Genomic DNA, 21,966 nt, shown 5'->3' on the forward strand with positions numbered 1-21,966 from the left:
GTTGCTTGCTTCAAATCGTCTAGGATGCACTCTCCTTTAACGAATTCTTGTCACTCTATTAACTTCCCAAATTATCTTCCCTAGTTTCACATGGTTCGGGTTTCAAATGATCTCAAAATGTCCAAATCTGTACTTATTTCCCTCAAGTGTCCCTATCATCTTCAAAATTGCTTCATTGCTTCATAACTAAACTAACTTTTAAGACCAGACATAGAATTATGTGCGCATGTCATGTCACTAGAACCAGCATGAAAATAACTATAAAAGGAGAATAGAACTAAACAAAAATGACTAGAAATAACAGAAAATAGAAAATTGCATTAGACCGATGGTGAAAGGGTTTGAACAACAAAACAAGCAAAATAAATTGGGGTACAACCCTGGAACAAACCTAGATAACACTAAATGAGTTACTACGACTAAAGGAACTAGGAAAAATAAAAGGATAGAAGGGTTTGAGTCACAAGGCAATATCCAGATTACAACTATCAAATAACCCGGACAACAGAAATGACAACAAAACGAACCACCAAGACTCCTCCCTGACTAACCAAGAAAATAGTGTCTTTCCAATTACCAAACTCAACATCTTAGCCACCGAGTTCCACATCAATAGAGCCAAGACCATTATCAACTTCAATATCATTAACTTTAATCAGCAAGTTCCCAAGGGGATTCTCATACCCTCTGTCACTGTCCTTGATCACAATTATCCCTTCTTGAATCATTCTTTCTATTTCCCTTTTCAAAGCATGACAATCTTCAATGCTATGCCCTTGGACGATAGAGTGGTACATGCATCGTACACTAGGATCAAAACCTTTTGCATATGGGTCTGGAGTATAGCCAAAAGAGGCTCAATCAGGCCAGCATGCTTTAACTTTTCAAACAAGCTGGTGTAGGACTCCCCGATTGGCATGAAACTATTTCTTTACCTTTGTTTTCCTCCATGCCCCAGTTTTCTAGGGTTGTTGGATGCTCACAGATGTTGTGAATGTAGAAGTGCATTATGCGGTGCTGGCGCTCACCATGAGGAAAAACCCAGTGTTTGGACAGATGACTGAATGTTGTTCGGAGGATGGTGAATTATGTGGAGCTCGAGGATGTTCATGAGGTCGGTATTGAGGCTGGAAGCGTTTAGCAGGAATGCCCACTGGATCCTGCCATTGGAGGGGCTCAGCAACATCTTTTCTATCAATGGGAGGACTGTCCCGAGCAACTTGTTCGTTCCATCTGAACCAAAATTCCCTTAAACTTTCCTTGGGTTTATTTTCCATCTGAGATAGGGAGGAGCGGTCTGGGACAATGTCTATATTATACTGAAAGTGTCGCACAAAATATTGAGCCATGTCATCCCATGTATGCCACTTACCAACATCTTGACGAGTATGCCATTCCAAAGCTGCCCCAATCAGGCTCTCACTGAAATACGCCATCAGCAATTCATCTTTCCCACCAACACTTCTCATTTCACTGCAATAACCCCTCATATGGTTTACTAGATCTCCACGCCCATCATACAAATTAAACTTAGGCATCTTAAACACTTTCATCATTCTGGATATCTCATCTTGCTCCACTGTCTTAGCAGGCTTTGCAGTCTCACCGGGAAGCTCAAAATGAGGAGCGTAAGAGTATGGACCCGAGACCTTGAAATTGGTTCTGGAGCATAGTGTTGGGCATCCAGGATTTTGAACACAGTCTCACTAGAGGATCGAGGAAAGTTAGTAGGTAGATGAGCTACAAAAACATGAGTTGTCAAAGGAACGAGATATGAGGTGGTTCTGGGGGGTGGAGTGTTAAAAGGTTGTAGGGAGATATCCTGGGCTTGTGACAGTGGCAAAATGTTGACAAGACTTTCAGTGTAGTTAGTGCGAACTGATGGTGGAGGACACCCACTAATCCAAGCTTGGTATATTTCGGCCACCTGTCCTTTCAACCTTAAAACCTCTTCTTTCAATTCAGACTCTGACTCAACCATCTCCTTAGACGGATCAGTAGCGACCATGTTCAACTCTTTGCTAGCAATGGCTACCTTACTCTTTGAGTTAATTGGCTTCGGCCAGACTTCTCCGCCCATTTCTGCAAGTATGAGGGCTCCTCCTGTCAGAACCCAGTGGACCATGTATGGACCCTGGCAGTTGGGAGAGAATTTCCCTTGGCTTCATCTTGATGCGGAAAAAAATTCTCTAACACCAGCTGCCTCGGTGTGAACTGTCTCGGCTTGACTCTTTTGTTGAAGGCTCTGGACATTCTGTTTTGATATAGATGGCCATGGCAAACTATATTCATTCTCTTTCTGTCTATAAGTGCTAGTTGTTCATAATGACATTTTACCCAGTCTCCGTCATCGAGCTCAGCTTCTTGTATGATCCTTAGTGAATTAGTTTCTATGTCAGCGGGAATAACAATCTCCGTACCATAAACCAGCATAGAGGGGGTTGCCCCGGTTGATGTGCGGACTGTGGTGTGATAACCTAATAGAGAAAATGATAACTTTTCGTGCCACTGTTTATGCTTTTCTATCATTTTCCTCAATATCTTCTTGATATTCTTGTTGGCAGCTTCTACAACTCCATTCATTTGGGGTCTATAGGGTGTGGAATTCTTGTGTTTGATTTTGAAGGTTTCACACATAGCTTTCATCAAGTCACTATTGAGGTTGGAGCCATAATCAATAATGAGCGACTCTGGAATCCCGAATCGACAAACAATGAGGTCGCGGACAAAGTCTGCCACGACTTTCTTAATTACTACTTTGTAAGATGCTGCTTCAACCCATTTGGTGAAATAATCGATTGCTACTAGGATAAACCTGTGCCCGTTGGAAGTGGCAGGCTCGATTGGTCCAATAACATCCATTCCCCAGGTGGCAAAAGGCCATGGTGAGCTTGTTGCATTAATCTCATTTGGAGGTACCTTTATCATGTCTACATGTATCTGACAATGGTGGCATTTATGGACATACTGGATGTAGTCCGTCTCCATAGCCATCCAAAAGTAACCGGCTCGGAGTATCTTTTTTGCTAAGACAAAACCGCTCATATGCGGACTGCAGGTCCCAGCATGAACTTCCTCTAGTAGCCTAGATGCTTCCTTTGCGTCGACACACATTAATAGTACCAAATTACGAGTCCTTTTATACAGGATTCCTCCACTATGAAAGAAATTGTTGGACAATCTCTGAAGTGTTTGTTTCTGAGTAGGATTTGCAAGCACTGGGTATTCACCTTTTGCCAAATATTCTTTGATATCATGAAACCAAGGATTTTCGTCTGCTTCTTCTTCAACATGGGCACAAGAAGTTGGCTGCTCATGGATCTTTACTGGAATGGGATCAATGAAATTTTTGTCTGGATGTTGTATCATAGATGACAAAGTAGCCAATGCATCAGCGAACTCATTCTGGATTCTGGGAACATGTTGGAACTCCGACTTCATGAACCTTTTCCTCAGTTCCTATACATGATGCGGATACGGGAGTATCTTGGAGTTCTTGGTTGCCCATTCTTCTCGCACCTGATGTATAAGTAGGTCCAAATCTCCAATCACTAGCAACTCTTGAATGTTTATGCCAATGGCCATTTTGAGCCCTAGGATGCAAGCTTCATACTCGGCCATGTTGTTGGTGCACAGGAATTTGAGTTTGGCAGACACCGGATAATGCTAACCGGTTTCTGATACTAGGACTGCTCTTATTCCAACCCCTTTGAAATTTGCTGCTCCATCGAAAAACATTCTCCAACCATCATAGGATTCTGCAATGTCCTCTCCTATGAATGATACCTCTTCATCAGGAAAATATGTTTCCTGGGGTTCGTATTGTCCATCCATGGGATTTTTAGCAAGGTGATCTGCTAGTGCCTGTCCCTTGAATGCTTTCTGAGTTACGTAGACAATGTCAAACTCACTCAACATGATTTGCCACTTGGCCAGCTTGCTAGTGGGCATGGGCTTCTAAATGATGTACTTCAAAGGATCCATCCTTGATATGAGATATGTAGTATAGGCGCAGAAGTAATGTCTCAGCTTCTGGGCTACCCAAGTCAAAGCACAACAGGTGCTCTCTAATAGAGAATACCGGGACTTGTATGGGGTGAACTTCTTACTAAGGTAATAAATGGCCTGCTCCTTCCTTCCTGTTTCATCATGCTGTTCCAGAACGCAACCGAAAGCTCTATCCAATACTGCAAGGTAGAGTAATAAAGATCTTCCTAGATCGAGCTGGACTAAAACTGGTGGTGTTGACAAGTACTCCTTGATTTTGTTGAAGGCCTTTTGGCAGTCATCAGTCCATTTGGTAGCGGTGTACTTCTTCAATATCTTAAAGATTGGCTCACAGATAACTGTAGACTGTGCTATGAACCGGCTGACTTAAGTTAAGTCTTCCCAAGAAACTCATCACATCCTTCTTGCTCTTTGGCGGTGACAATTCTTGAATAGCTTTGACTTTTTATGGATCCAATTCTATTCCTCAGTGGCTCACAATAAACCCAAACAATTTCCCAGCAGGAACCCCAAATGCGCACTTCGCGGGGTTCAGTTTCAGGTTGTACCTCCGCAATCTATTGAAGAACTTTCTCAAATCTTCCATGAGGTCAGTGGACTTATTGGACTTGATGATAACGTCATTTATATATACCTCTATCTCCTGTATCATATCATGAAAAATAGTAGTCATGGCCCTCATGTAGGTGGCCCCTGCTTTTTTTAGGCCGAACGACATCATCTTGTAACAGTACATTCCCCACGGCGTAATGAAAGTCGTTTTCTCAGCATCTTCTTCATCCATCCAGATCTGATGATAACCAACGAAGCAATCTACAAATGACTGTAGCTTTGACTTGCTTAATGACTTCTTCCTTGATTTTCAAACTCATATCAAGCTTGAACTTTCTGAGCTTTTACTTTACCGGCGGACATGTCAGATCGGTTGGCAGTTTATGTGCCACAATGGACGTACTCAGACTAGTCATGTCATCATACGACTAGGCGAATATGTCCTTATACTCCTTTAGAAATTCCATGTATTCTCTCTTTTTTAACGTCGATAGGTGAACGCTGATTCGTGTTTCCTTGATGTTTTTTACATCTCCCAGGTTAACAATTTTGGTCTCGTCCAGGTTAGACTTAGGTCTATTCTCAAAATTCTCAACTTCTTTGACAATCTCGTCAGGTATGTCATCCTTCTCTGAATCAATGTCCATTTGTTGTGTTGTCTCATTGCATGTCATAGTCATTGGTTCATCAAGATAAGTTATAGTAATGCTGTATATGTAAAGTCGTAAGAACAGTCAAAATGCTTTAATAAATTGCATAACTATTTTGAACATTAGAGATCCTATTGCGGGAATTGAAAAATGTGAAAAGAAAATCATCTAGTAAATAAAATAGTATAATGCTTGTTTCAGCCTTGCTACCCCGAGGCTCGTCGGGCTCTGGTTGTCCTGATGGTCCAGTTATTGAGGTGTGCCCCTTTGCTCACAGCCTGTATGGAAGGGCCTTCCGCCCCTCCTCCTCGAGAACAACACAACAATCCATGTCATTGTCTTCTAGAAACAAATTATTCACCACTGCAAGTGCCTTTTCTTTGTCTGACCCATAAACAATGTCGGCCTATTGGAAGGTCTGCTCCAGACGCGGTATTGGATGCTCCAGGGATAGTAAGGACCGCACCATGGTGGCAACCAGTTGTTGAATTCTTCCCAGGTATAGTCATATCCCAAACCGGAGGTAGTTCCATGCTTCTTGAGTTTTATAGGCTTAGCGATTCCTTGGAGGTTCTTGCTAAGCCCATTGCCAGGTTCGTACCCACTCCAATTTAGTATACTCTAGATTTTGTTATCCCACAATTGTCTTTGTCAACAACATTTAACCGTTCAATATGGTGGTAAGTCTCTCCACCTAACTTCCTTCTTCATTCAATCGCTAGAATGGTTTGATGACTGTATATAGGATTGCTACCATCACCGTGAATGATAATTTCATGGTGATTCAATTCGAATTTTATTGCCTGATGCAGTGTTGATGCTACGGCCCCAGCGTCATGAATCCATGGCCGTCCCAGCAGTAAGTTGTAAGATGATGGCACATCTATCACCTGGAAATCGACATCGAACCATGTTGGTCCCATCTGTAAGCATAGAATAATTTCACCAATGGTAGACCTCTGGGAGCCATCAAAGGCTTTCACATTGATAGCTCCATCTTTTATCTCGTGTAGTCCTTTACCCAACTTCTTGGGTGTTACCACCGGACAAATGCTGAGAATGGAACCTCCATCGATCATGATTCTGGTGATGAAATAGTCTTCGCATTGCACGGTGATGTGCAGTGCTTTGTTGTGCCCCAACCCTTCAGGTGGCAGCTCGTCCTCATGAAAAGTGATCATATGTCTCTCCAACCCTTGTCCTACCATGTTAGCCATTTCCCCGCCTGTGATGTTTCTTGGTACGTATGCTTCACTCAGCACCTTTAACAGAGTATTCTTGTGTGCCTCAGAATTCTGCAGCAAAGAGAGAATGGATATTTGTGCTGGCTTCTTGTTTCACTGGTTGATGATCGAATACTCCTTGGCCTATATTTTCCTCCAAAGGTCGTCTGGGCCTGTCTCAATGATGGGTGGTCGATTGGAGGCCTACTTGTTTGACTCAGCTAGATGTTCTAGGGTATAGACTCTACCAGTTCTTGTCATACCCTGTGGTGCAACAGTCTCTTCAAACCTGACCTTGCCCTTCCTCTTTGCCCTTGTTGTATAGTCCAAGGGTACAACCTTTGTATGTAATGGTATCATGGTCAACATTGCTACTGTGATTGGCGTGGCTAACCTCACTCCGAATGGAACATGTGCCTTGGGTGGTAAAACTGCAACCTCAAATGGTGTGGGTGCATCTGTCGGAGACAAGAATTCAACCTCAATTGTTGCTGGTGTCTTTGTAGATGATGTTGCTTCAAATTCAAGTGGTATAGACAAGTTCACCTCAGCATCCTCAGACGGTTGTATCTGGACTATGATTGGATTGAGAGTAACTATCGGCTTCTTTGGGGCATCACCTTCTGTAATCAACCCGATTGATCCCTCGGGATCCCAATCATCCTCTATTTCAATCATATGGATACCTCCACCCTTATGGTCTGGCAGGGGGTTGTTGCTGACATTTGGAGCGTGTTCCTTTGCCATAATAATCTTGTTATCAATTAAAGACTGGATCTTGTCTTTCAAGGAACGACATTCATCGATGGTGTGCCACAGGATTTGTTTGGGTTAACCCATTGAGAAGGGTTCTCAGGGGTTGCAGCAAGGATGGGGGTGACATAACCAGCAACTTTAAGTCTCTCGTACAACTGGTCAATGTGTTTAGCATGGCTGTATATTGTTTTGGAGGTCTGCGGTAAAAATTAGGTCAGGGTCTAGGGAAGTTTGGCGTATAGGAGGTGATTGATAGTGGGATGATTGAGCATTGTAGGTTTGGTAGACATGAGCGGGTTGGGGGTATCTGGGTGAGGTAGGTTGATATGTGGGAGGTGGAGGTGATTGATAAGTAGGTGGCAGAGCTTGGTATGAGGGTGAATGTGCTTGGTAATTTGGGGTTGGATGATATATGAGTGGAGGTGTTGGGTAAGTTTGGTGTTTGAGGGGAGATTTGGTCCTTTGTGCAAGCATCACAACCCCTACGTCCCTTTTCTTGGACACACCACCGGATTGTAAAGCCTTATTTGTAGCTTTCAAGGCCTCGAAGTTTGTAACCATACCGCTTTTGATACCCTCTTCAATTCTTTCACCCAATTTGATAATGTTGGAAAATTTGTTGCTTTCAATCATCATTAATCGCTCATAGTATTGTGGGTCTTGGGCCCATACAAAGAATTTGTTCATCTGTTCCTCTTCTAAGGCAGGTCTGACCTTAACGCCTTCAGACCTCCAGTGAGTAGCATACTTGCGAAATGTTTCTGTAGGATTCTTCTTTAGATTTTGAATATAGAACACATCCGGCGCATTCTCTGTGTTAAACCTGAACCTGTCCATAAAGTCGGACGCCATGCCTACCCAACTTGACCACTTCTTTGGATCTTGGCTGATGTACCAAGACAATGCATCTCCTTTCAAATTCCTCATGAATAACTTCATGCGGAATCTCTCGTCTTTCCCTACTCCAACCAGCCTGTCACAATACATCCTCAAATGGACCCTTGGATCATTTTTACCGTCAAATATTTCGAACTTCGGAGGTTTGTACCCCTCGATAGTTCGACATCAGGCTGTATGCAAAGATATTTATAGTTCAACCCCTCAATTCCTTTACTTCCTTCAACGCCCTAAATCCGGCTAGTCAATTTCCTAAGTTCCTTAGCTAGGTTTCTGACAAACAAATCCTTTTCATCCGACTCAAGTGTGCTTGAGATAGGTTGGGTGGAGTGTGGCATGGTCTCCACATAGATGGGGGTGTTATGGTAGGTGTGAAAGTGGTCCTTTGTGGAGTTTTGAGGTTCCGGGATGAGTAGTGGAGTATTGTTTGGAGTATGGCAGGTGTTGCATTGGGTCTTGGGTGGAACAGTGTAATGGTGAGGAGTGGGATGATTCTGTTTCTTTGGGATGTTTTGAGGCGGTGTAGGGTTTTGAGTATTGGGGAAATTGATATCTGTGGTGCTGAGGGAAAATGACAGGCTTGCAAGATTCCGAACCTGCTCGAGCACTTCTTGGAATTTCAACAGCTTTTGTTCAGGCTGGGATAAATTCTCCCAATGAACCTGAGTACCATGGCCATTAGTGTCCTCTACCCATTCAGTTGGATTATCCTTTCTGATGTTGTTCAAATCTTCCATCTTGCCTTTGTTCTTGTTTTTGAGAGGACTAAGAGGAGGAGTGGGTGGAGGGCCCCTGGATCTCGTGGAATAGGATGATGTTGCCAGAGTGCACGAACTAACTTTTGGGGAGGGGAATAATAAAAACAAAAAATAAAAACAAAGGTAATCAAGTTACTGAGGGTCATAAAAAGTATTGCAATATTTAAATACATAATGTGGGAATGTAAAGCGCGTCCTAATTTGGGGACCTCTTTGTACCCGAGGTAGGCATAGCGACAAATTGATTTGGAGAACTTAGGACACTAAATGCCTCATTTTGTTGATAAAAAATAGATGAATCCCAAATTGACACTAAATAAACAAGAAATAAAAAGTCAGTAATGGCCATTGGCCTTATTACAATTTATAAAGCGAAAAGATAAACTCCTATCTACTTGGTCCCAGAAGGACCTTCCCCAGATTCGGCATCCTTGGCTCCGTCGAACAGCTTCCCTAACTCGCGAAGTCCCAGCAATAGGTATGCTCTGTCTAGGTGTCTGCCTTTTGCCCCTTCAGCATTTTGGCAATCTTCGGCCCTTTTGAGAAACTTTCTTTCCAATTCCACTATGCTTCGCTCCAAGTATCCTAATCGCTTGTTGGCACTGACATCCATGTCCTTCCATTCCTCAATCAGCTTCTGGTTGGACTCCTGTATCTCGCAGTGTTCACTTTCGTACTCCCGGATCCTTTTGCATAGTTGGTTGTATTTGACCTGTGCCTCAGCCCTTTCATCTATAATCCCGTTATCCTCGAGCAAACCCTGGCTGGCCCAGACCATCATGACTGTCTTCCAACCAATCGGAGTAGAAACGAGCACAACCAGCATGATACCTGTCTGGCTCGATGGTATCTCTCCCCATTATGATCTTGCAGTGACACATATGCTGAGCTTGGCACTTGTAAGGACTATCATCATTCTGGAAGTCAGCCCGGAAATAACTCATCTTGTCGACCCTAGGTATAGCCTGCTTCCTACCAGCTTGTCTCATAACTCGGAGAGAGACGTAAGGATATGTTCCCCTCAGACCAATCAGTATTAGAAAAGGTGCATCTCTAGATCGGGCGATGAATTCCTCGGTCAGTGTGAGCACGGAATTTTTTCCTCGCATGAATTACTCCTACAGAATCCCCAAAATTAGGATTTTTTCTTTTATTATTTGGTTTTTAGGAATTAATTGCTCAATTTTCGTGTTTGTTTGCATTTTTGTGTGCATATTTAATTTTATTTAAACAATAAAAAATAGCAAAAATATCACGAATTGCATTTAGGAATTAATTTTACATTTTTGAGATTAATTAGTAAATTGATGTTTTATAAAAACGGAAAAATCACAAAAAATAACTCATTTTTGCATTTTTTTAATTTTTAGATTCGAATTTTGGTAGTTTTCTTTAATTTGATATTTAATTAGTTGTGGTAATTATTATTTAGAGTTAATTAATTTAATTTGGTAGGATAATCTAGTTTTAAGATTTTCATTTAGGATTTTATTTTTATTTGGAATAAATTTAAAGAATTTGAAAATAAAAAAAGAAATTGGAAAGGAATTAAGGAGATCAGGTCTGGGCCCAAGTCTTTCAAAATTTACCCAAGCCCAAACCAATTTTTCCCTTCTAGATACCCGTCCAGTTAGCCCAATGTCCGCCCCAACCCGTCCAATCCCCGCATGATTCAAACGACCCCGTTTTAATGGCCTTTGGACCAGGACCGTTGATCTCTTTTGATATAACGGTCCGGAACTGGGGTCTGGTTATTATATAATTGTCCTAATCCTACCCCTCCCTCTCAAACCCGTCTCTCTCATCTCACCCCCTCTTTAGAAACCACTCAGAAACCCTAGCAGCCACCCTGAAATCCCACCGCCTGAGGGTGGCGGCGCTACCACCAATCGACCCCAGATTAACACCAAAGAACCCCCAAGCCTTCCTCATCCTAAATCTGTCACTCTTTTTTTTCGAATCACCCTGGAACGTCTCAAATCTAGGTTCAAAGGAGAAATCCTAGTGTCGCCCTTGTTTTCTCCGGTGGAGGCGCCACCTCTAATTGGCCCCAAATTAACACCCTAAGACCGTCTTCTCTCCCTCATTCCAAATCCTCACTCAGATTCCTTCGAACATATCTAGAGCTCCTCGAATATCAAATCGAAGAGTCGAGCCCTAAGAGCCTATAGTCGGAATCATGCATGCAAGTCATTTTAAGAATTTTCTGGTTGTTTCAAGTTGGTTTTGGAACAAAATAGTGTCACTCGTTTTCTCTTCACCAAGAACAAACATTTGCCATTATTTTAGGTTGAATCAGTGCCTCAGTTTTGATTTCAAGTTTAGCGGGTAAGTCCTGTTCATTTTTGTTTTCAAAATCGTTCTTTGTGTCACCTCTGTTCTTTTCCTCTCTTTTAATTTGTTTTCTGATTTGCCTAGTTCTATTAATTGTCCTATTAGAACTTTTAATTTGGTCATTTAGCTTAACTTATTAGCTTAATTAGTTCCCCGCCTGTTTGTGATTATTAATTAGTCGATTTGTTTGGTTTTTAAGTTTTCTGAATTTGCTTGGGTTGCACCTTTGTTATTTGGGCTCTGAGGTTAGTCTAAGACCTCATTCCAAAGGAATTCTATTTAGTTTGAGTCTGAGCCCATGTCTATTGAAACATTGAGCTTGTTTGGGGATTCATAGCCCATACTCGAAGTCTGACTGGGCTTCAGGTAAAAACAGGGCACTAAGGGGGTATTTTGGGTAAAGGGCATAGGGAATCTCTTAGTAACCACTTAGGAAGGTGCCTAGAAGCTGCAAAAACAGACTAACTTGATCAGCAGGTCAGAAGATGAATGACTAAGTAGCAAAAAGAAAAATATGAAAAGGACTAAAAATGAAATAACTAAACTCTTAAGGCTGCCCTAGTAACTTGCCTATAAAGGCATAGTTACTTGGGGTTCAATTCAGATTTTAGAGATGGGAGAGAGTTAGGCAAATCAAAAAAAAAAAACAGATGGCTAAAATTTAGGAAAAAAATACTATTCCATTAGAATTCTACCTTGAATTTTAAGTTGTTCTTTGATTACAAAACAATTTCTGAATCCTTTTGAGTGAAAATGGCTTGATCTTGTGCTGAAAAGCTTTGGGTTTAGTTTGTTTGAAGTTTTCACTGTTCCATTGAGTCCCTGTTTTGCAATGTGATGTCTCCACTTCCTGAATAAATTTCTAATTGCTTGGGCATCGAAATGGTTTGAGGTCTAGTCATCGAGGTCGAGTTTTGATGTTTGCTGGGTTGATTGTGTGTTTGGTATTGGATCTTGGTTTGCTGTACTTCATTTTCTGGCTTTAAAATTGGTTGGCTGGTTTACTCCTGTTGCTGAAATCTCACTACTGTTTCTTCATCCGCTGAAACCTACTTTCTTCTTGCTTCCTCTTATTTCCCATCTACACAACCTTGTAACTCTGTTGGCTGTGAGGTGGAAACTTGAAGAATGAATTGAAAATGATGAATTGAAGCATACAAATTATCCCATTTTTTGTTTCACTGATTTGTTTTCTAATTTACTGTCATCACTCTTGTCTAAATCAATTTTAAATAAGTAGTTTGTAGTTATTAGTAGAAGTAATATAGTGCTAGTATTCATATTTTAGACCTTCAGTTCATCTCCATGGTTTCACGCACGTTTTGAATGATTTTTGTTCACTAATAGAAATCTAATGTCCTAGGTTCAGCATTATCTGATTCACCAGCATTATGGCTAAAGTCTAATTCATAATTAGATCGGTTAGGCTTTGAATGGTATCTGTTCATGTAGAGTCTGTGATCATGCTCAAAGTTATGCTTATTTGAGGTTTATTGAAAGCCTATTATTGTTGAGTGTTGGGTTGTTGTTTGTAGATTGGGTCACCTATGGGTCAAATCAGCAAGTATCGAGTTCAGCACTAGGTCTGTTGTTGATGTGGTGTTAGTGATTGACCAAGTATTCATTAACATATCATTTACTTGTTGGTTAACTCCTGTGCGAAAGTAATACGACTAGCCATACTGATATGAGATTGAAACTGTTGAAATTTAGAAACCCTGCTTGCTTATTATTAGTTATTAGAACCGTAACTCACATTTACTTTCAAAATCAAATCACCGCTGGATTGCATAGGATTGGTTACAAATAAGTCGAAAACGACTCCAAGTTTGCTTGCACATGTGTTAGTCTCTTTGTTAGCCCATTTTGAATTCACTTGCAACTTTCGTAGTCGTTCGTAATGTTGAAGAGATTTGATGTGGAGCCTTGTGCTAAATAGTTGCAGGGCTCCGAATTTGGGCTCATCATGTGGCCCAATTCTAAAAGTTCCTTTGAGTAGATCCAGGCATTTCTTTTGTTGGGCCATCAGTCCACTTGTGTTGGCTCAAGCCCTTTGCGTAAATGGATTAGCTTTCCCTCATATAAGGCATCTTAGTTAGTTTAAAGGGAACCTTTGACTACACTCAGTGTTAATTGATTAAGCTCCATTAATCGAATTTGAGGTGTTCCATAGTAAATAACATCAATAGTTTATGGCCCTTGAAAGCTTAGTTCGAGCTTCCTTAAAAAATCGGAATGGAGGTGCGCCGCGCCAAATAAAAATCTCCAAATGTGTGTCCCTCATTTAATTATTTCTTCTAAAATACTTAGAACTCGAGGCGTGCCATTTAACAAATTTCCATGGCCCTCGCAAAGCTAAAGTGCGTAGTTGCTTTAGACACATAATTTAAATTAATTTCCTTAAACTCGGGTGTGCATTTCATGTGACCCAAATCCAAATCTCAACAACGTTATATAAAATATGTCGTGGATCGCGGGTGAATTTCGTGTGGCGTGGTCCAAAGACGTGTTTTAGATAACGTTGAATCTTCCAAAAAATAATTTAAAAGCGTCTAAAAAGATAAAATGTACCATAGGCTAAAATATGTGTTAAAAATCAGATAATAGGCTAATTATGATAGTTTAAGCAACCGTGCTAGAACCACGAAATCCGGGGGTGCCTAACACCTTCCCTCGGGTTAACAGAATTCCTTATTCAGAATTTCTAGTTCGCAGACTTCAAAAGGAAGGTCGAATTTTCCTCGATTTGGGATTTTAAAAATAAACTGGTGACTTAGGACACCCAAAAAGAAACTATCCCAAGTGGCGACTCTGAATAAAAATGAATAAATAATCCCATTTCGAATAATGTCACTTAAAGTGGAAAAACTCCCTTGTACTACCTTCGGGTGTGTAAAAAAGGAGGTGTGACAGCCTCTATTATCTGATTTTTCTACATGTTTGAGCCTAATGTGCTAAATGCTTTACCGCTTTGATATTTTGTGTACTGTATATAAACTGTTACGAAACCCTTCCACTCTCTGAGTATTCTAAATCATGGAGAAGGGTGCACTTCGTGTGGCTTCTCTTCTATCTAGAGTCTTATCCCATTTTAGAACGAGGTTCAGACAAGTTGCTAAGCTGGTGAAGCTTCTGTAATCCCGGTACGCTACCCCCCCCCCAGCTCGAGTTGTCTGCTCGGGTAAGCCAGGTCTAGAATAATAAACCCAGCTTTTAAAACTAGTATAACAAAGCCTCATGCCGGATCCCTAGTAGGAGCGTTTGTTTGCATCACGTGCATTTGACTTAGGAGACTGAACACAGGGGTTGAGTCTGTCTAGGACAAGTGTACCCGAAATGAAAAGAACATCCTGATGCATCCTACTTACTACTTGTGCATTTATTTGTTTCGGATTTGCATGTTGACCAGCTTATGAATAATAGGAGAAAAGTTGGGAAAAGAAAATCAATGTGAGGGCTCGGAGAAATAATTACTTGTTTTGAAAAATCAGTGTCCAAAATATGCTGAAACTCTGCCAAAATTTTGACAAAACTTATTCTGGTTTATTTTCGTCTAATCTGCCCGAACTACGCTAGTTTAATTCTCACCGGATGTGGGATACGTAGGCAACCCCCATCGGGTCCAACTTCCCTTTTTGCAAAAATAACCCAGAAACAACAAAATTTTATCTTTGTCACAATAAGCAGGGTGATGCCATTCTTGTTTAAAATAAGCCGAATGTCCTCAAAAAAGGCACCGAAAGGCTGTTTTTGCAAGAACAGTCCCCTTTGGTTATTTTTGTACGGTTAGCAGGCACAACCTTAAAATCTTCTTCCCCGAAGTGCTGAAAGGCCGTATCTGCAAAACTGGGTTTCATTTTTGAAGTAAAATCTTGAAAAAATGGTATCATTTTTGGGTCAAAATGAATTAGTAAATCACCTTAATAAATGTACAGGATGAGCACAAATGAAATTGAACCCTTCACAATCCTTAAAGAGATCCCCTTACAGCTCCACATGTGGTGGAATAATCTAGGGAAAGGCAGTAGAGAAACAATGGTAAAGGTTCTGGGAGGCCTCGTCGGACTATTGAACGTCAAGCCAAGGTTGGACATAATTAAAGCATTAATACCTTTTTGGTACCCGACTCGCAACGTGTTCCATTTCGCTAACTTTGAGCTCACACCCACACTGGAGGAAGTTGCAGGTTATGCAGGCCTTAATGGAAACTTTAGAAGTCGATATCCATTGTCACCAAGACCGGTATCTCCCCACAGATTCCTGGATTTGCTGAGTATTAGTCGGGATATTCAGGATGGAAATTTATTTGAAGGGTATTGCACTCTCCAATTCTTGTATCAACGCTATAGTAACCCTCGAGGTTTCAAAGATCTGAACAACGGTTTGACCCATGCCGGAAATAAAGTCAAATGGGAAGCAAGGCGGGGTTTGGCTTTTATTGTAGCATTCTTAGGTGTTGTAGTCTGTCCGCGAAAAGATGGTAATATAGAGGTGGGTCTCGTAGGAATGGTTGATGTTGCGATCAAGAAAGCCAACAGCACTGTGGTTCCCCTGATCTTATCTGAAATATACCAAGCCTTGACTATCTGTCGGGAAGGGGGAAAGTTCTTCCAAGGCTGCAATGTGTTACTACAATTATAGATGCAGGAACATCTCTATCACCGGGTTTGATATATGAATTATGGTATGACCGGTTTAAGTTGTATTGAAGAATTTGAAAACCAATGGCGGGTATTGAATTCCTCGAAGGTACTGAAGCTTGGCTTACACATTTAAGCTCCTTAACTGACGATAAAATTGAGTGGGCATTCGGATGGCTTCCTGTCACCGAAGTGGTGTACATGACAACTGAAGTGTGTTATCTCCTCCTGATGGGCATCCGGAGCATCCATCTGTATGCTCCCCACAGGGTTCTGCGCCAATTAGGAAGATTTCAAATTGTTCCCCATGACGAAGATTTGAGTAAACATGTCATTGAATTGGGCCCAAAAGCCGCAATTCCAGAAGGGAGAATTTGCCAGGTGTGGAATGAATGTAGGTTTCATGAATCTAAGACCATAGTGCGAAATATAGCTAGAGGTGAGGTGGACCCTAAGTACATTGTTTGGTTCGGTAAGAGATTTCAGATTCCTGAGAGACCTGCTAAGAGAGCTCACGTTCAGTAGTTTACTAGTGACTCGTAAGAGCAGTGGGGATGGTTAGCAAAAGAAAAAAGCTACAGGGCCAAAATAAGCAAGCTAGAAAGGAAACTTAGGGACCTTCAGTTTGAAAATGGTTTGCAAGATGCCGCAGATGAGGGAGAAAAGAAAAAACTAACTCAAGAGAATGAAGCACTCAAAGCTCAAATCTGGAAGATGAAAATAGCTGCTAGAAACCCTGAGAGAAGCCGAGCAGACGAAAGACTTATAAGCAGTCTGAAAAAGAAAGCCCTTGAGTGCCAAGATGACCTAGAAAAGGATGAGGCTAGTCTAGCTGATGCTCGGGTTCAATTAGCAGAGAATGCAAAAGGTAGGACACAGTTTGTGCAATAAATAAAGAGAAAGTATGAAGGGACAATCACCAGCCTGAGAAGAAAGTTGACTACTCTTGAGAATGAGGCAGCCAAGCAGGCAAAAGATTTCAAATCTGATAGGGAACATTGTTATGATTTGATGGCTCAGATGGAGGAAGGAATACAACAGTTGCAAGATCAACACCTTCATGACTTTCAAGTGTTAGAAGCCCGGAATCAGCAGATATGGCGGTTGCTTTAGGAAAAGGGCAGGATTAGAGAGAGGATCGGAACCATCACTGACTACATTACCATGAAGTTCCAAGCGTGCGAGGACATGACTCGTACCACCTTTTTTGCTGTAGTGATGACTTTTGTCCGCCAAGTTATGAGTGATTTGGAGCGACTGCAAGGGGATCTCGCATTTAGGCCTGCGACAAGACCGAATGATGTCCCGCGGGCACCAGGAGCATTAATGTATCATTGATTTTTACTTGAGTCTGCATCTTTTCTGTTGGATTCTGTTAGTCTATTTTCAATTCTGTATTTTGCTTTCGTTAGAGTCTGTTAGTCGGTTCTTGAGTCTGTATTGTCATCTTGTCATATGAGTCTGTTGTTTTCTTTGTTAGAATCTGTTAGTTTGAGTCGTTGGAGTCAGAGCATTTTCTTTTTACGAAAATTGAAAATCCCAAAATATTTTGTTATTTAATTTTACATTTATTGCGCCCAGAACTATGCTTAGTCTAATTTATGCGGGGTCATGATACGTAGGCAATGTACATAGGATTCGATCGTAAAAAAGGGGGGAAGAGAGTGGAAATGGAAAGAAGAGAAACGGGAAAGAATAAGTAAAGTTGGGATGAAGCATTCAACCGTTGCAAAACATGTAGAAACGCATTTAATTGTATAGGTGCATCACATCCCATCGTGCGATTACCTATCTGTTATTTATTTCAAACTAACCATTTGTTGCTGCTATTTTCAGTCCAGGTTTTTATAGAACTATAGTTGGTTTTTGTGGTAATCTGGCTTCGCACCCATACTTTACAAGATCAAAGGGAAGCATTGAAATGTCTTCAGAAATGACTCTGCCAACAATTCCCATCATGGATGATAGTCCAATCTCAGGCATCCCGACCCCAGAATCGATAGTTGCCGAAGAAAACAAAATTCTACGTCTTCAAGTTATGGAAATGTGGGACGCTTGGGCAAATGGAAGAGAGCCACCAAGCGCCATCCCGGGATTCCCCGAACTTCTTCCTAGAGCAAGTGGTGCCTTCACTGTTCCGATCAGTCACCCAAACACACCACTAGGACACCCAACTATCTCAGCTCAGTTTTTGGGAACACTTTCTGAGGTCAGCCCCCAGGTTTTAATGTCCAGCGCAACTTCAAATATCTTCACAGCTCCCCTATGCTCGGCCACGGCACAACCTACACTGCCTAGGCCCAGTTTTGACCCCTCAGCTTTCACCTTCCAACACCCACCGTCCAAATGTAACCTCCTCAATTTCCTTCTTATAATTACCCTCAACCACCCCAATTTGAGTTCACTGCGAGAAAATAAAAGACCACCAAAACTCCTGAGCAAGAAGAGATTGTGAGAAAGAGGAGGAGTATAGAACAAAGTTTCAAAAGCATACAAGGTTTAAGTGGACAGAAAAGTGTATCCTATGCCAACTTATGCATGTTTCCCCTTGTGAACCTACCATTGGGATTCAAAACCCCAAAAGTTGAGAAGTATGATGGACACGGTGATCCTATTACTCATCTTAAGAGATATTGCAACCAACTACGAGGAGCCGGTGGAAAGGAAGAACTCCTCATGGCCTATTTCGGAGAAAGTCTGGTGGGCATCGCATCTGAGTGGTACATGGACCAAGATATATCCCGCTGGAACATTTGGGATGATCTTGCTAGAGATTTTGTCAGGTAGTTCCAGTACAACATTGATATTGCTCCAGATCGGAACTCATTGACAAACTTGAGAAAGAAATCTTCGGAAAGCATCAGAGAGTACGTAGTTAAATGGCGTGAGCAGGCCTACAGGGTAAAGACTCCGATGGATGAGGTTGAAATGGTCACAGTTTTCCTCTAAGCTCGGGAAGCTGACTACTTCCAAAATATGATGTCCGCAATGGGTAAACCGTTCGTTGAAACCATCAAGATTGGCAAAATGGTTGAAAATGGGTTGAAAACGGGTCGAATTCTAAGCCAGTATGCTATTAGAGCCACCTACCAAGCCATTCAGGGTGGGTCTGGAGGAGTAGCGAAGGTCAAGAAAAAGAAAGAAACATCCATGGTAGCGTCGAGTGCAAGAAAACACCGTGCTCCCAGATCCCTTTTCTCAGAAAGAACCCCACAACACTACTACCCCCATCAAGAAGTGACTTATGCTCCTCAGCCATACCCGGTCATGAATGCTCAACCTTATGTTCGGCTACAACAACAAGCCAACTGGAACCACGCTCCATTTCCCAGAATCCAGCCTCCTTACCGAGCCCACTAAAATCCCCGACCTCCACAAAACAACTTCCATGCTTGGGATCCGCCAAGGAAATCAAAATTCACTCCAATTGGCGAATCTTATTCTAGCATATTCCGAAAATTGGTCCAAGTGGGTTTGTTGCAGCCTGTACCCCCAAACAGGCAAAACCCAGAATCACCCTCTTACCAATATGGCACCCGATGCGCCTACCACTCAGGGGCTGAGGGACATGATACAGAAAATTGTAAGACTTTGAAAAGAGCTGTGGAAGATTTGATAGAACAAAGGAAGATAGTGCTAAGGGATGAAGGTATTCCCAATGTGACTAACAACCCACTGTCGGCTCATAACAACGGGCCAGTAATCGGAATGATTTGTGAGGATAAGGAGTTTGACCCAACATTGAAGGCCATCATTGCCATCGCTGATGCAGAAAATAAACCCAAGCACCCCGAAGCAAGATAAAGGGGAGGAAAAGAACAAAACCACTCCTCCAAAGTTAGAGAAGAGAGTTGAAGTTGAAACTGGGGCAATACCTCCCAAGGATGTTGTTCTCTATGTCCTGCGAGGCCGCAAAGAAAAGCAGATGACTTTGAGTCCCCCCTGGAGATTCGAGTTTAACAAGACAACCTAGATGTATATGGCCTAGGGGGATTATGTGTTGTGGGGGCCAATTAATCTACCAAGGATGAATGAGCCCGTGGTTATTGGACGCGCGCCACAGAAGCCCATGATAGATCCTACCGTTGTGCCCTGGAACTACAACAAAACGGTGGTGACCTATAAGGGCAAATAAATCTCAGGAGAAGTTCAAGAAAATAACCCTGTTGAAAAGTATTTTAATTTGGAAGAGGTGAACACTGCCACTAGAAAGCGCTTCCCATCTAAGAAGCCCGTGAGTGCCGAAGAAGCAGAGACCTTTTTTCAAAAGATGAAAATGGCAGATTATGAGGTGATCGACCATCTTTGAAAATTTCCCGAACAAGTCTCCTTGTTGGCTTTGTTGATGAACTCCGCCGAACACTAGAAGGTACTGATCAAGACCCTTAACGAAGCATATATATCTGTTAAGACCTCTATAGAACAGTTGGAGAGAATGGCAAAAAGATTTTTCACAATCAACCAAATTTCCTTCAGCAAAAATGACTTGCCGCCAGAAGGGCCCGCACATAACAAAGTCGTGCACCTGACAGTCAAATACGAAGGGTACTACGTGAAAAGGGTTATGATGGATGGAGGCTTTGGAGTAGATATCTGCCTACTCTCAACTCTACAGCGCATGGGAATCGGGACCGAAAGAATTCTACCAAAAAATGTCTGTGTACGGGCCTTCGATGGTATAAAAAAGGACACAATTGGAGAGATCGACCTGATTCTGACCATCGACCCAGTAGACTTTGAAGTAACTTTTCAGGTTCTGGACATGGAAACATCCTTCAACATTCTTTTGGGGAGGTGATGGATTCATGCAGCGGGGGCTGTACCCTCTAACTTTCACCAGATGGTAAAATTTGAGCATGAAGATCAAGATATTGTCGTCCACGGGGAAGACGAGCAATCAATTTATCGAGACCCATCAGTCCTATGTCTTGTAGCAAGAGAGGGAAGTGAGCACATAGTTTATCAGGACTTTGAAATTGTGGTCGCAGACCAGTATGAAGAGGGAAACCCTTACCCCCAACCCTTTCTTTCTAATGCATCAATCATGGTGGCCAAAGAAATGATCAGACATGGTTTCAAATCAGGGAAGGGGCTCAGGAAATCATTGCAAGGAATAGCTGAACCCATCACCCTGCCTGCCAGCGAAAAGTTCTTCGGGGTAGGTTTCTGACCCACCCCAGCTGATATAAGATGGGAAAATGATAGAAAGAATGATGGTTGGGTTTTGCCTCAGCCGGTGCCTCATATGTACAGAACATTTGTCAAGACAAAATACCATGAAGAGGAAGAAAATGAGGCCTTCACGGCCGAAAAGATTGAAGAAATTTGTGGGGCCATGAGGAAGATACCGTATGAAGCCCACATGGTTCAACCAGGGGAAGGCTTAAGCACCGCTGAGGTGTTGTATATGGGACCTAATGCCAAACTGCAGAATTGGAAAGCTACGCCATTCCCGATCAGGCGGGAGTCCCGGTAGACCTGTCCTGCCACCTTTCCCGCATCGCGAGCTATTTCAGGGTGTAACTCAGATGTTTTCTTTAGTTTCTTGTCTTTTAATTTTCTAATGTAAACCCTTTTATCTTCTAATTCCAAGAAATGAAATCAATATTTCATCGTTAATCTTTCTTTACTCGATCTGATTTTGTTATTTTTTTTTATTTATTCTTTCAGTTCTAACAATGTGGATTTAAATAACATGACATGCTTGCGAACTTTATGCCCAGATCCAAACATGTTATTTAACTGTGAAGTGATGAACCAAGAATCGGAATACGATGAAGAAAAGGCTTTTAGGGAAATAATTCGAGAATTGGAACAATTTGAGAAAAAACCTAAGCCGAACTTAAATGATACTGAACCGGTTAATTTGGGTATTTTTGAAGAAATTAGGGAAACCAATATAAGCATTCACACGGACGAAAAAACCCGAAACGCCTTAATCCAACTCCTGTTTGAGTTCAGAGATGTGTTTGCTTGGTCATATGACGACATGCAGGGACTGAGTGCTGATTTGGTAGTTCATAAGTTGCCTACTTACCCAAACTGTCCCCCAGTCCAGCAAAAGCAAAGAAAGTTTAAAACTGATATCAGTGACAAGATCAAAGAAGAGGTCACGAAGCAGTTGAAAGCAGGGGTAATCCGAGTGGTC

This window comes from Nicotiana sylvestris, chromosome 2, assembly GCF_000393655.2.
Source record: "Nicotiana sylvestris chromosome 2, ASM39365v2, whole genome shotgun sequence".
Classification (NCBI taxonomy): domain Eukaryota; kingdom Viridiplantae; phylum Streptophyta; class Magnoliopsida; order Solanales; family Solanaceae; genus Nicotiana; species Nicotiana sylvestris.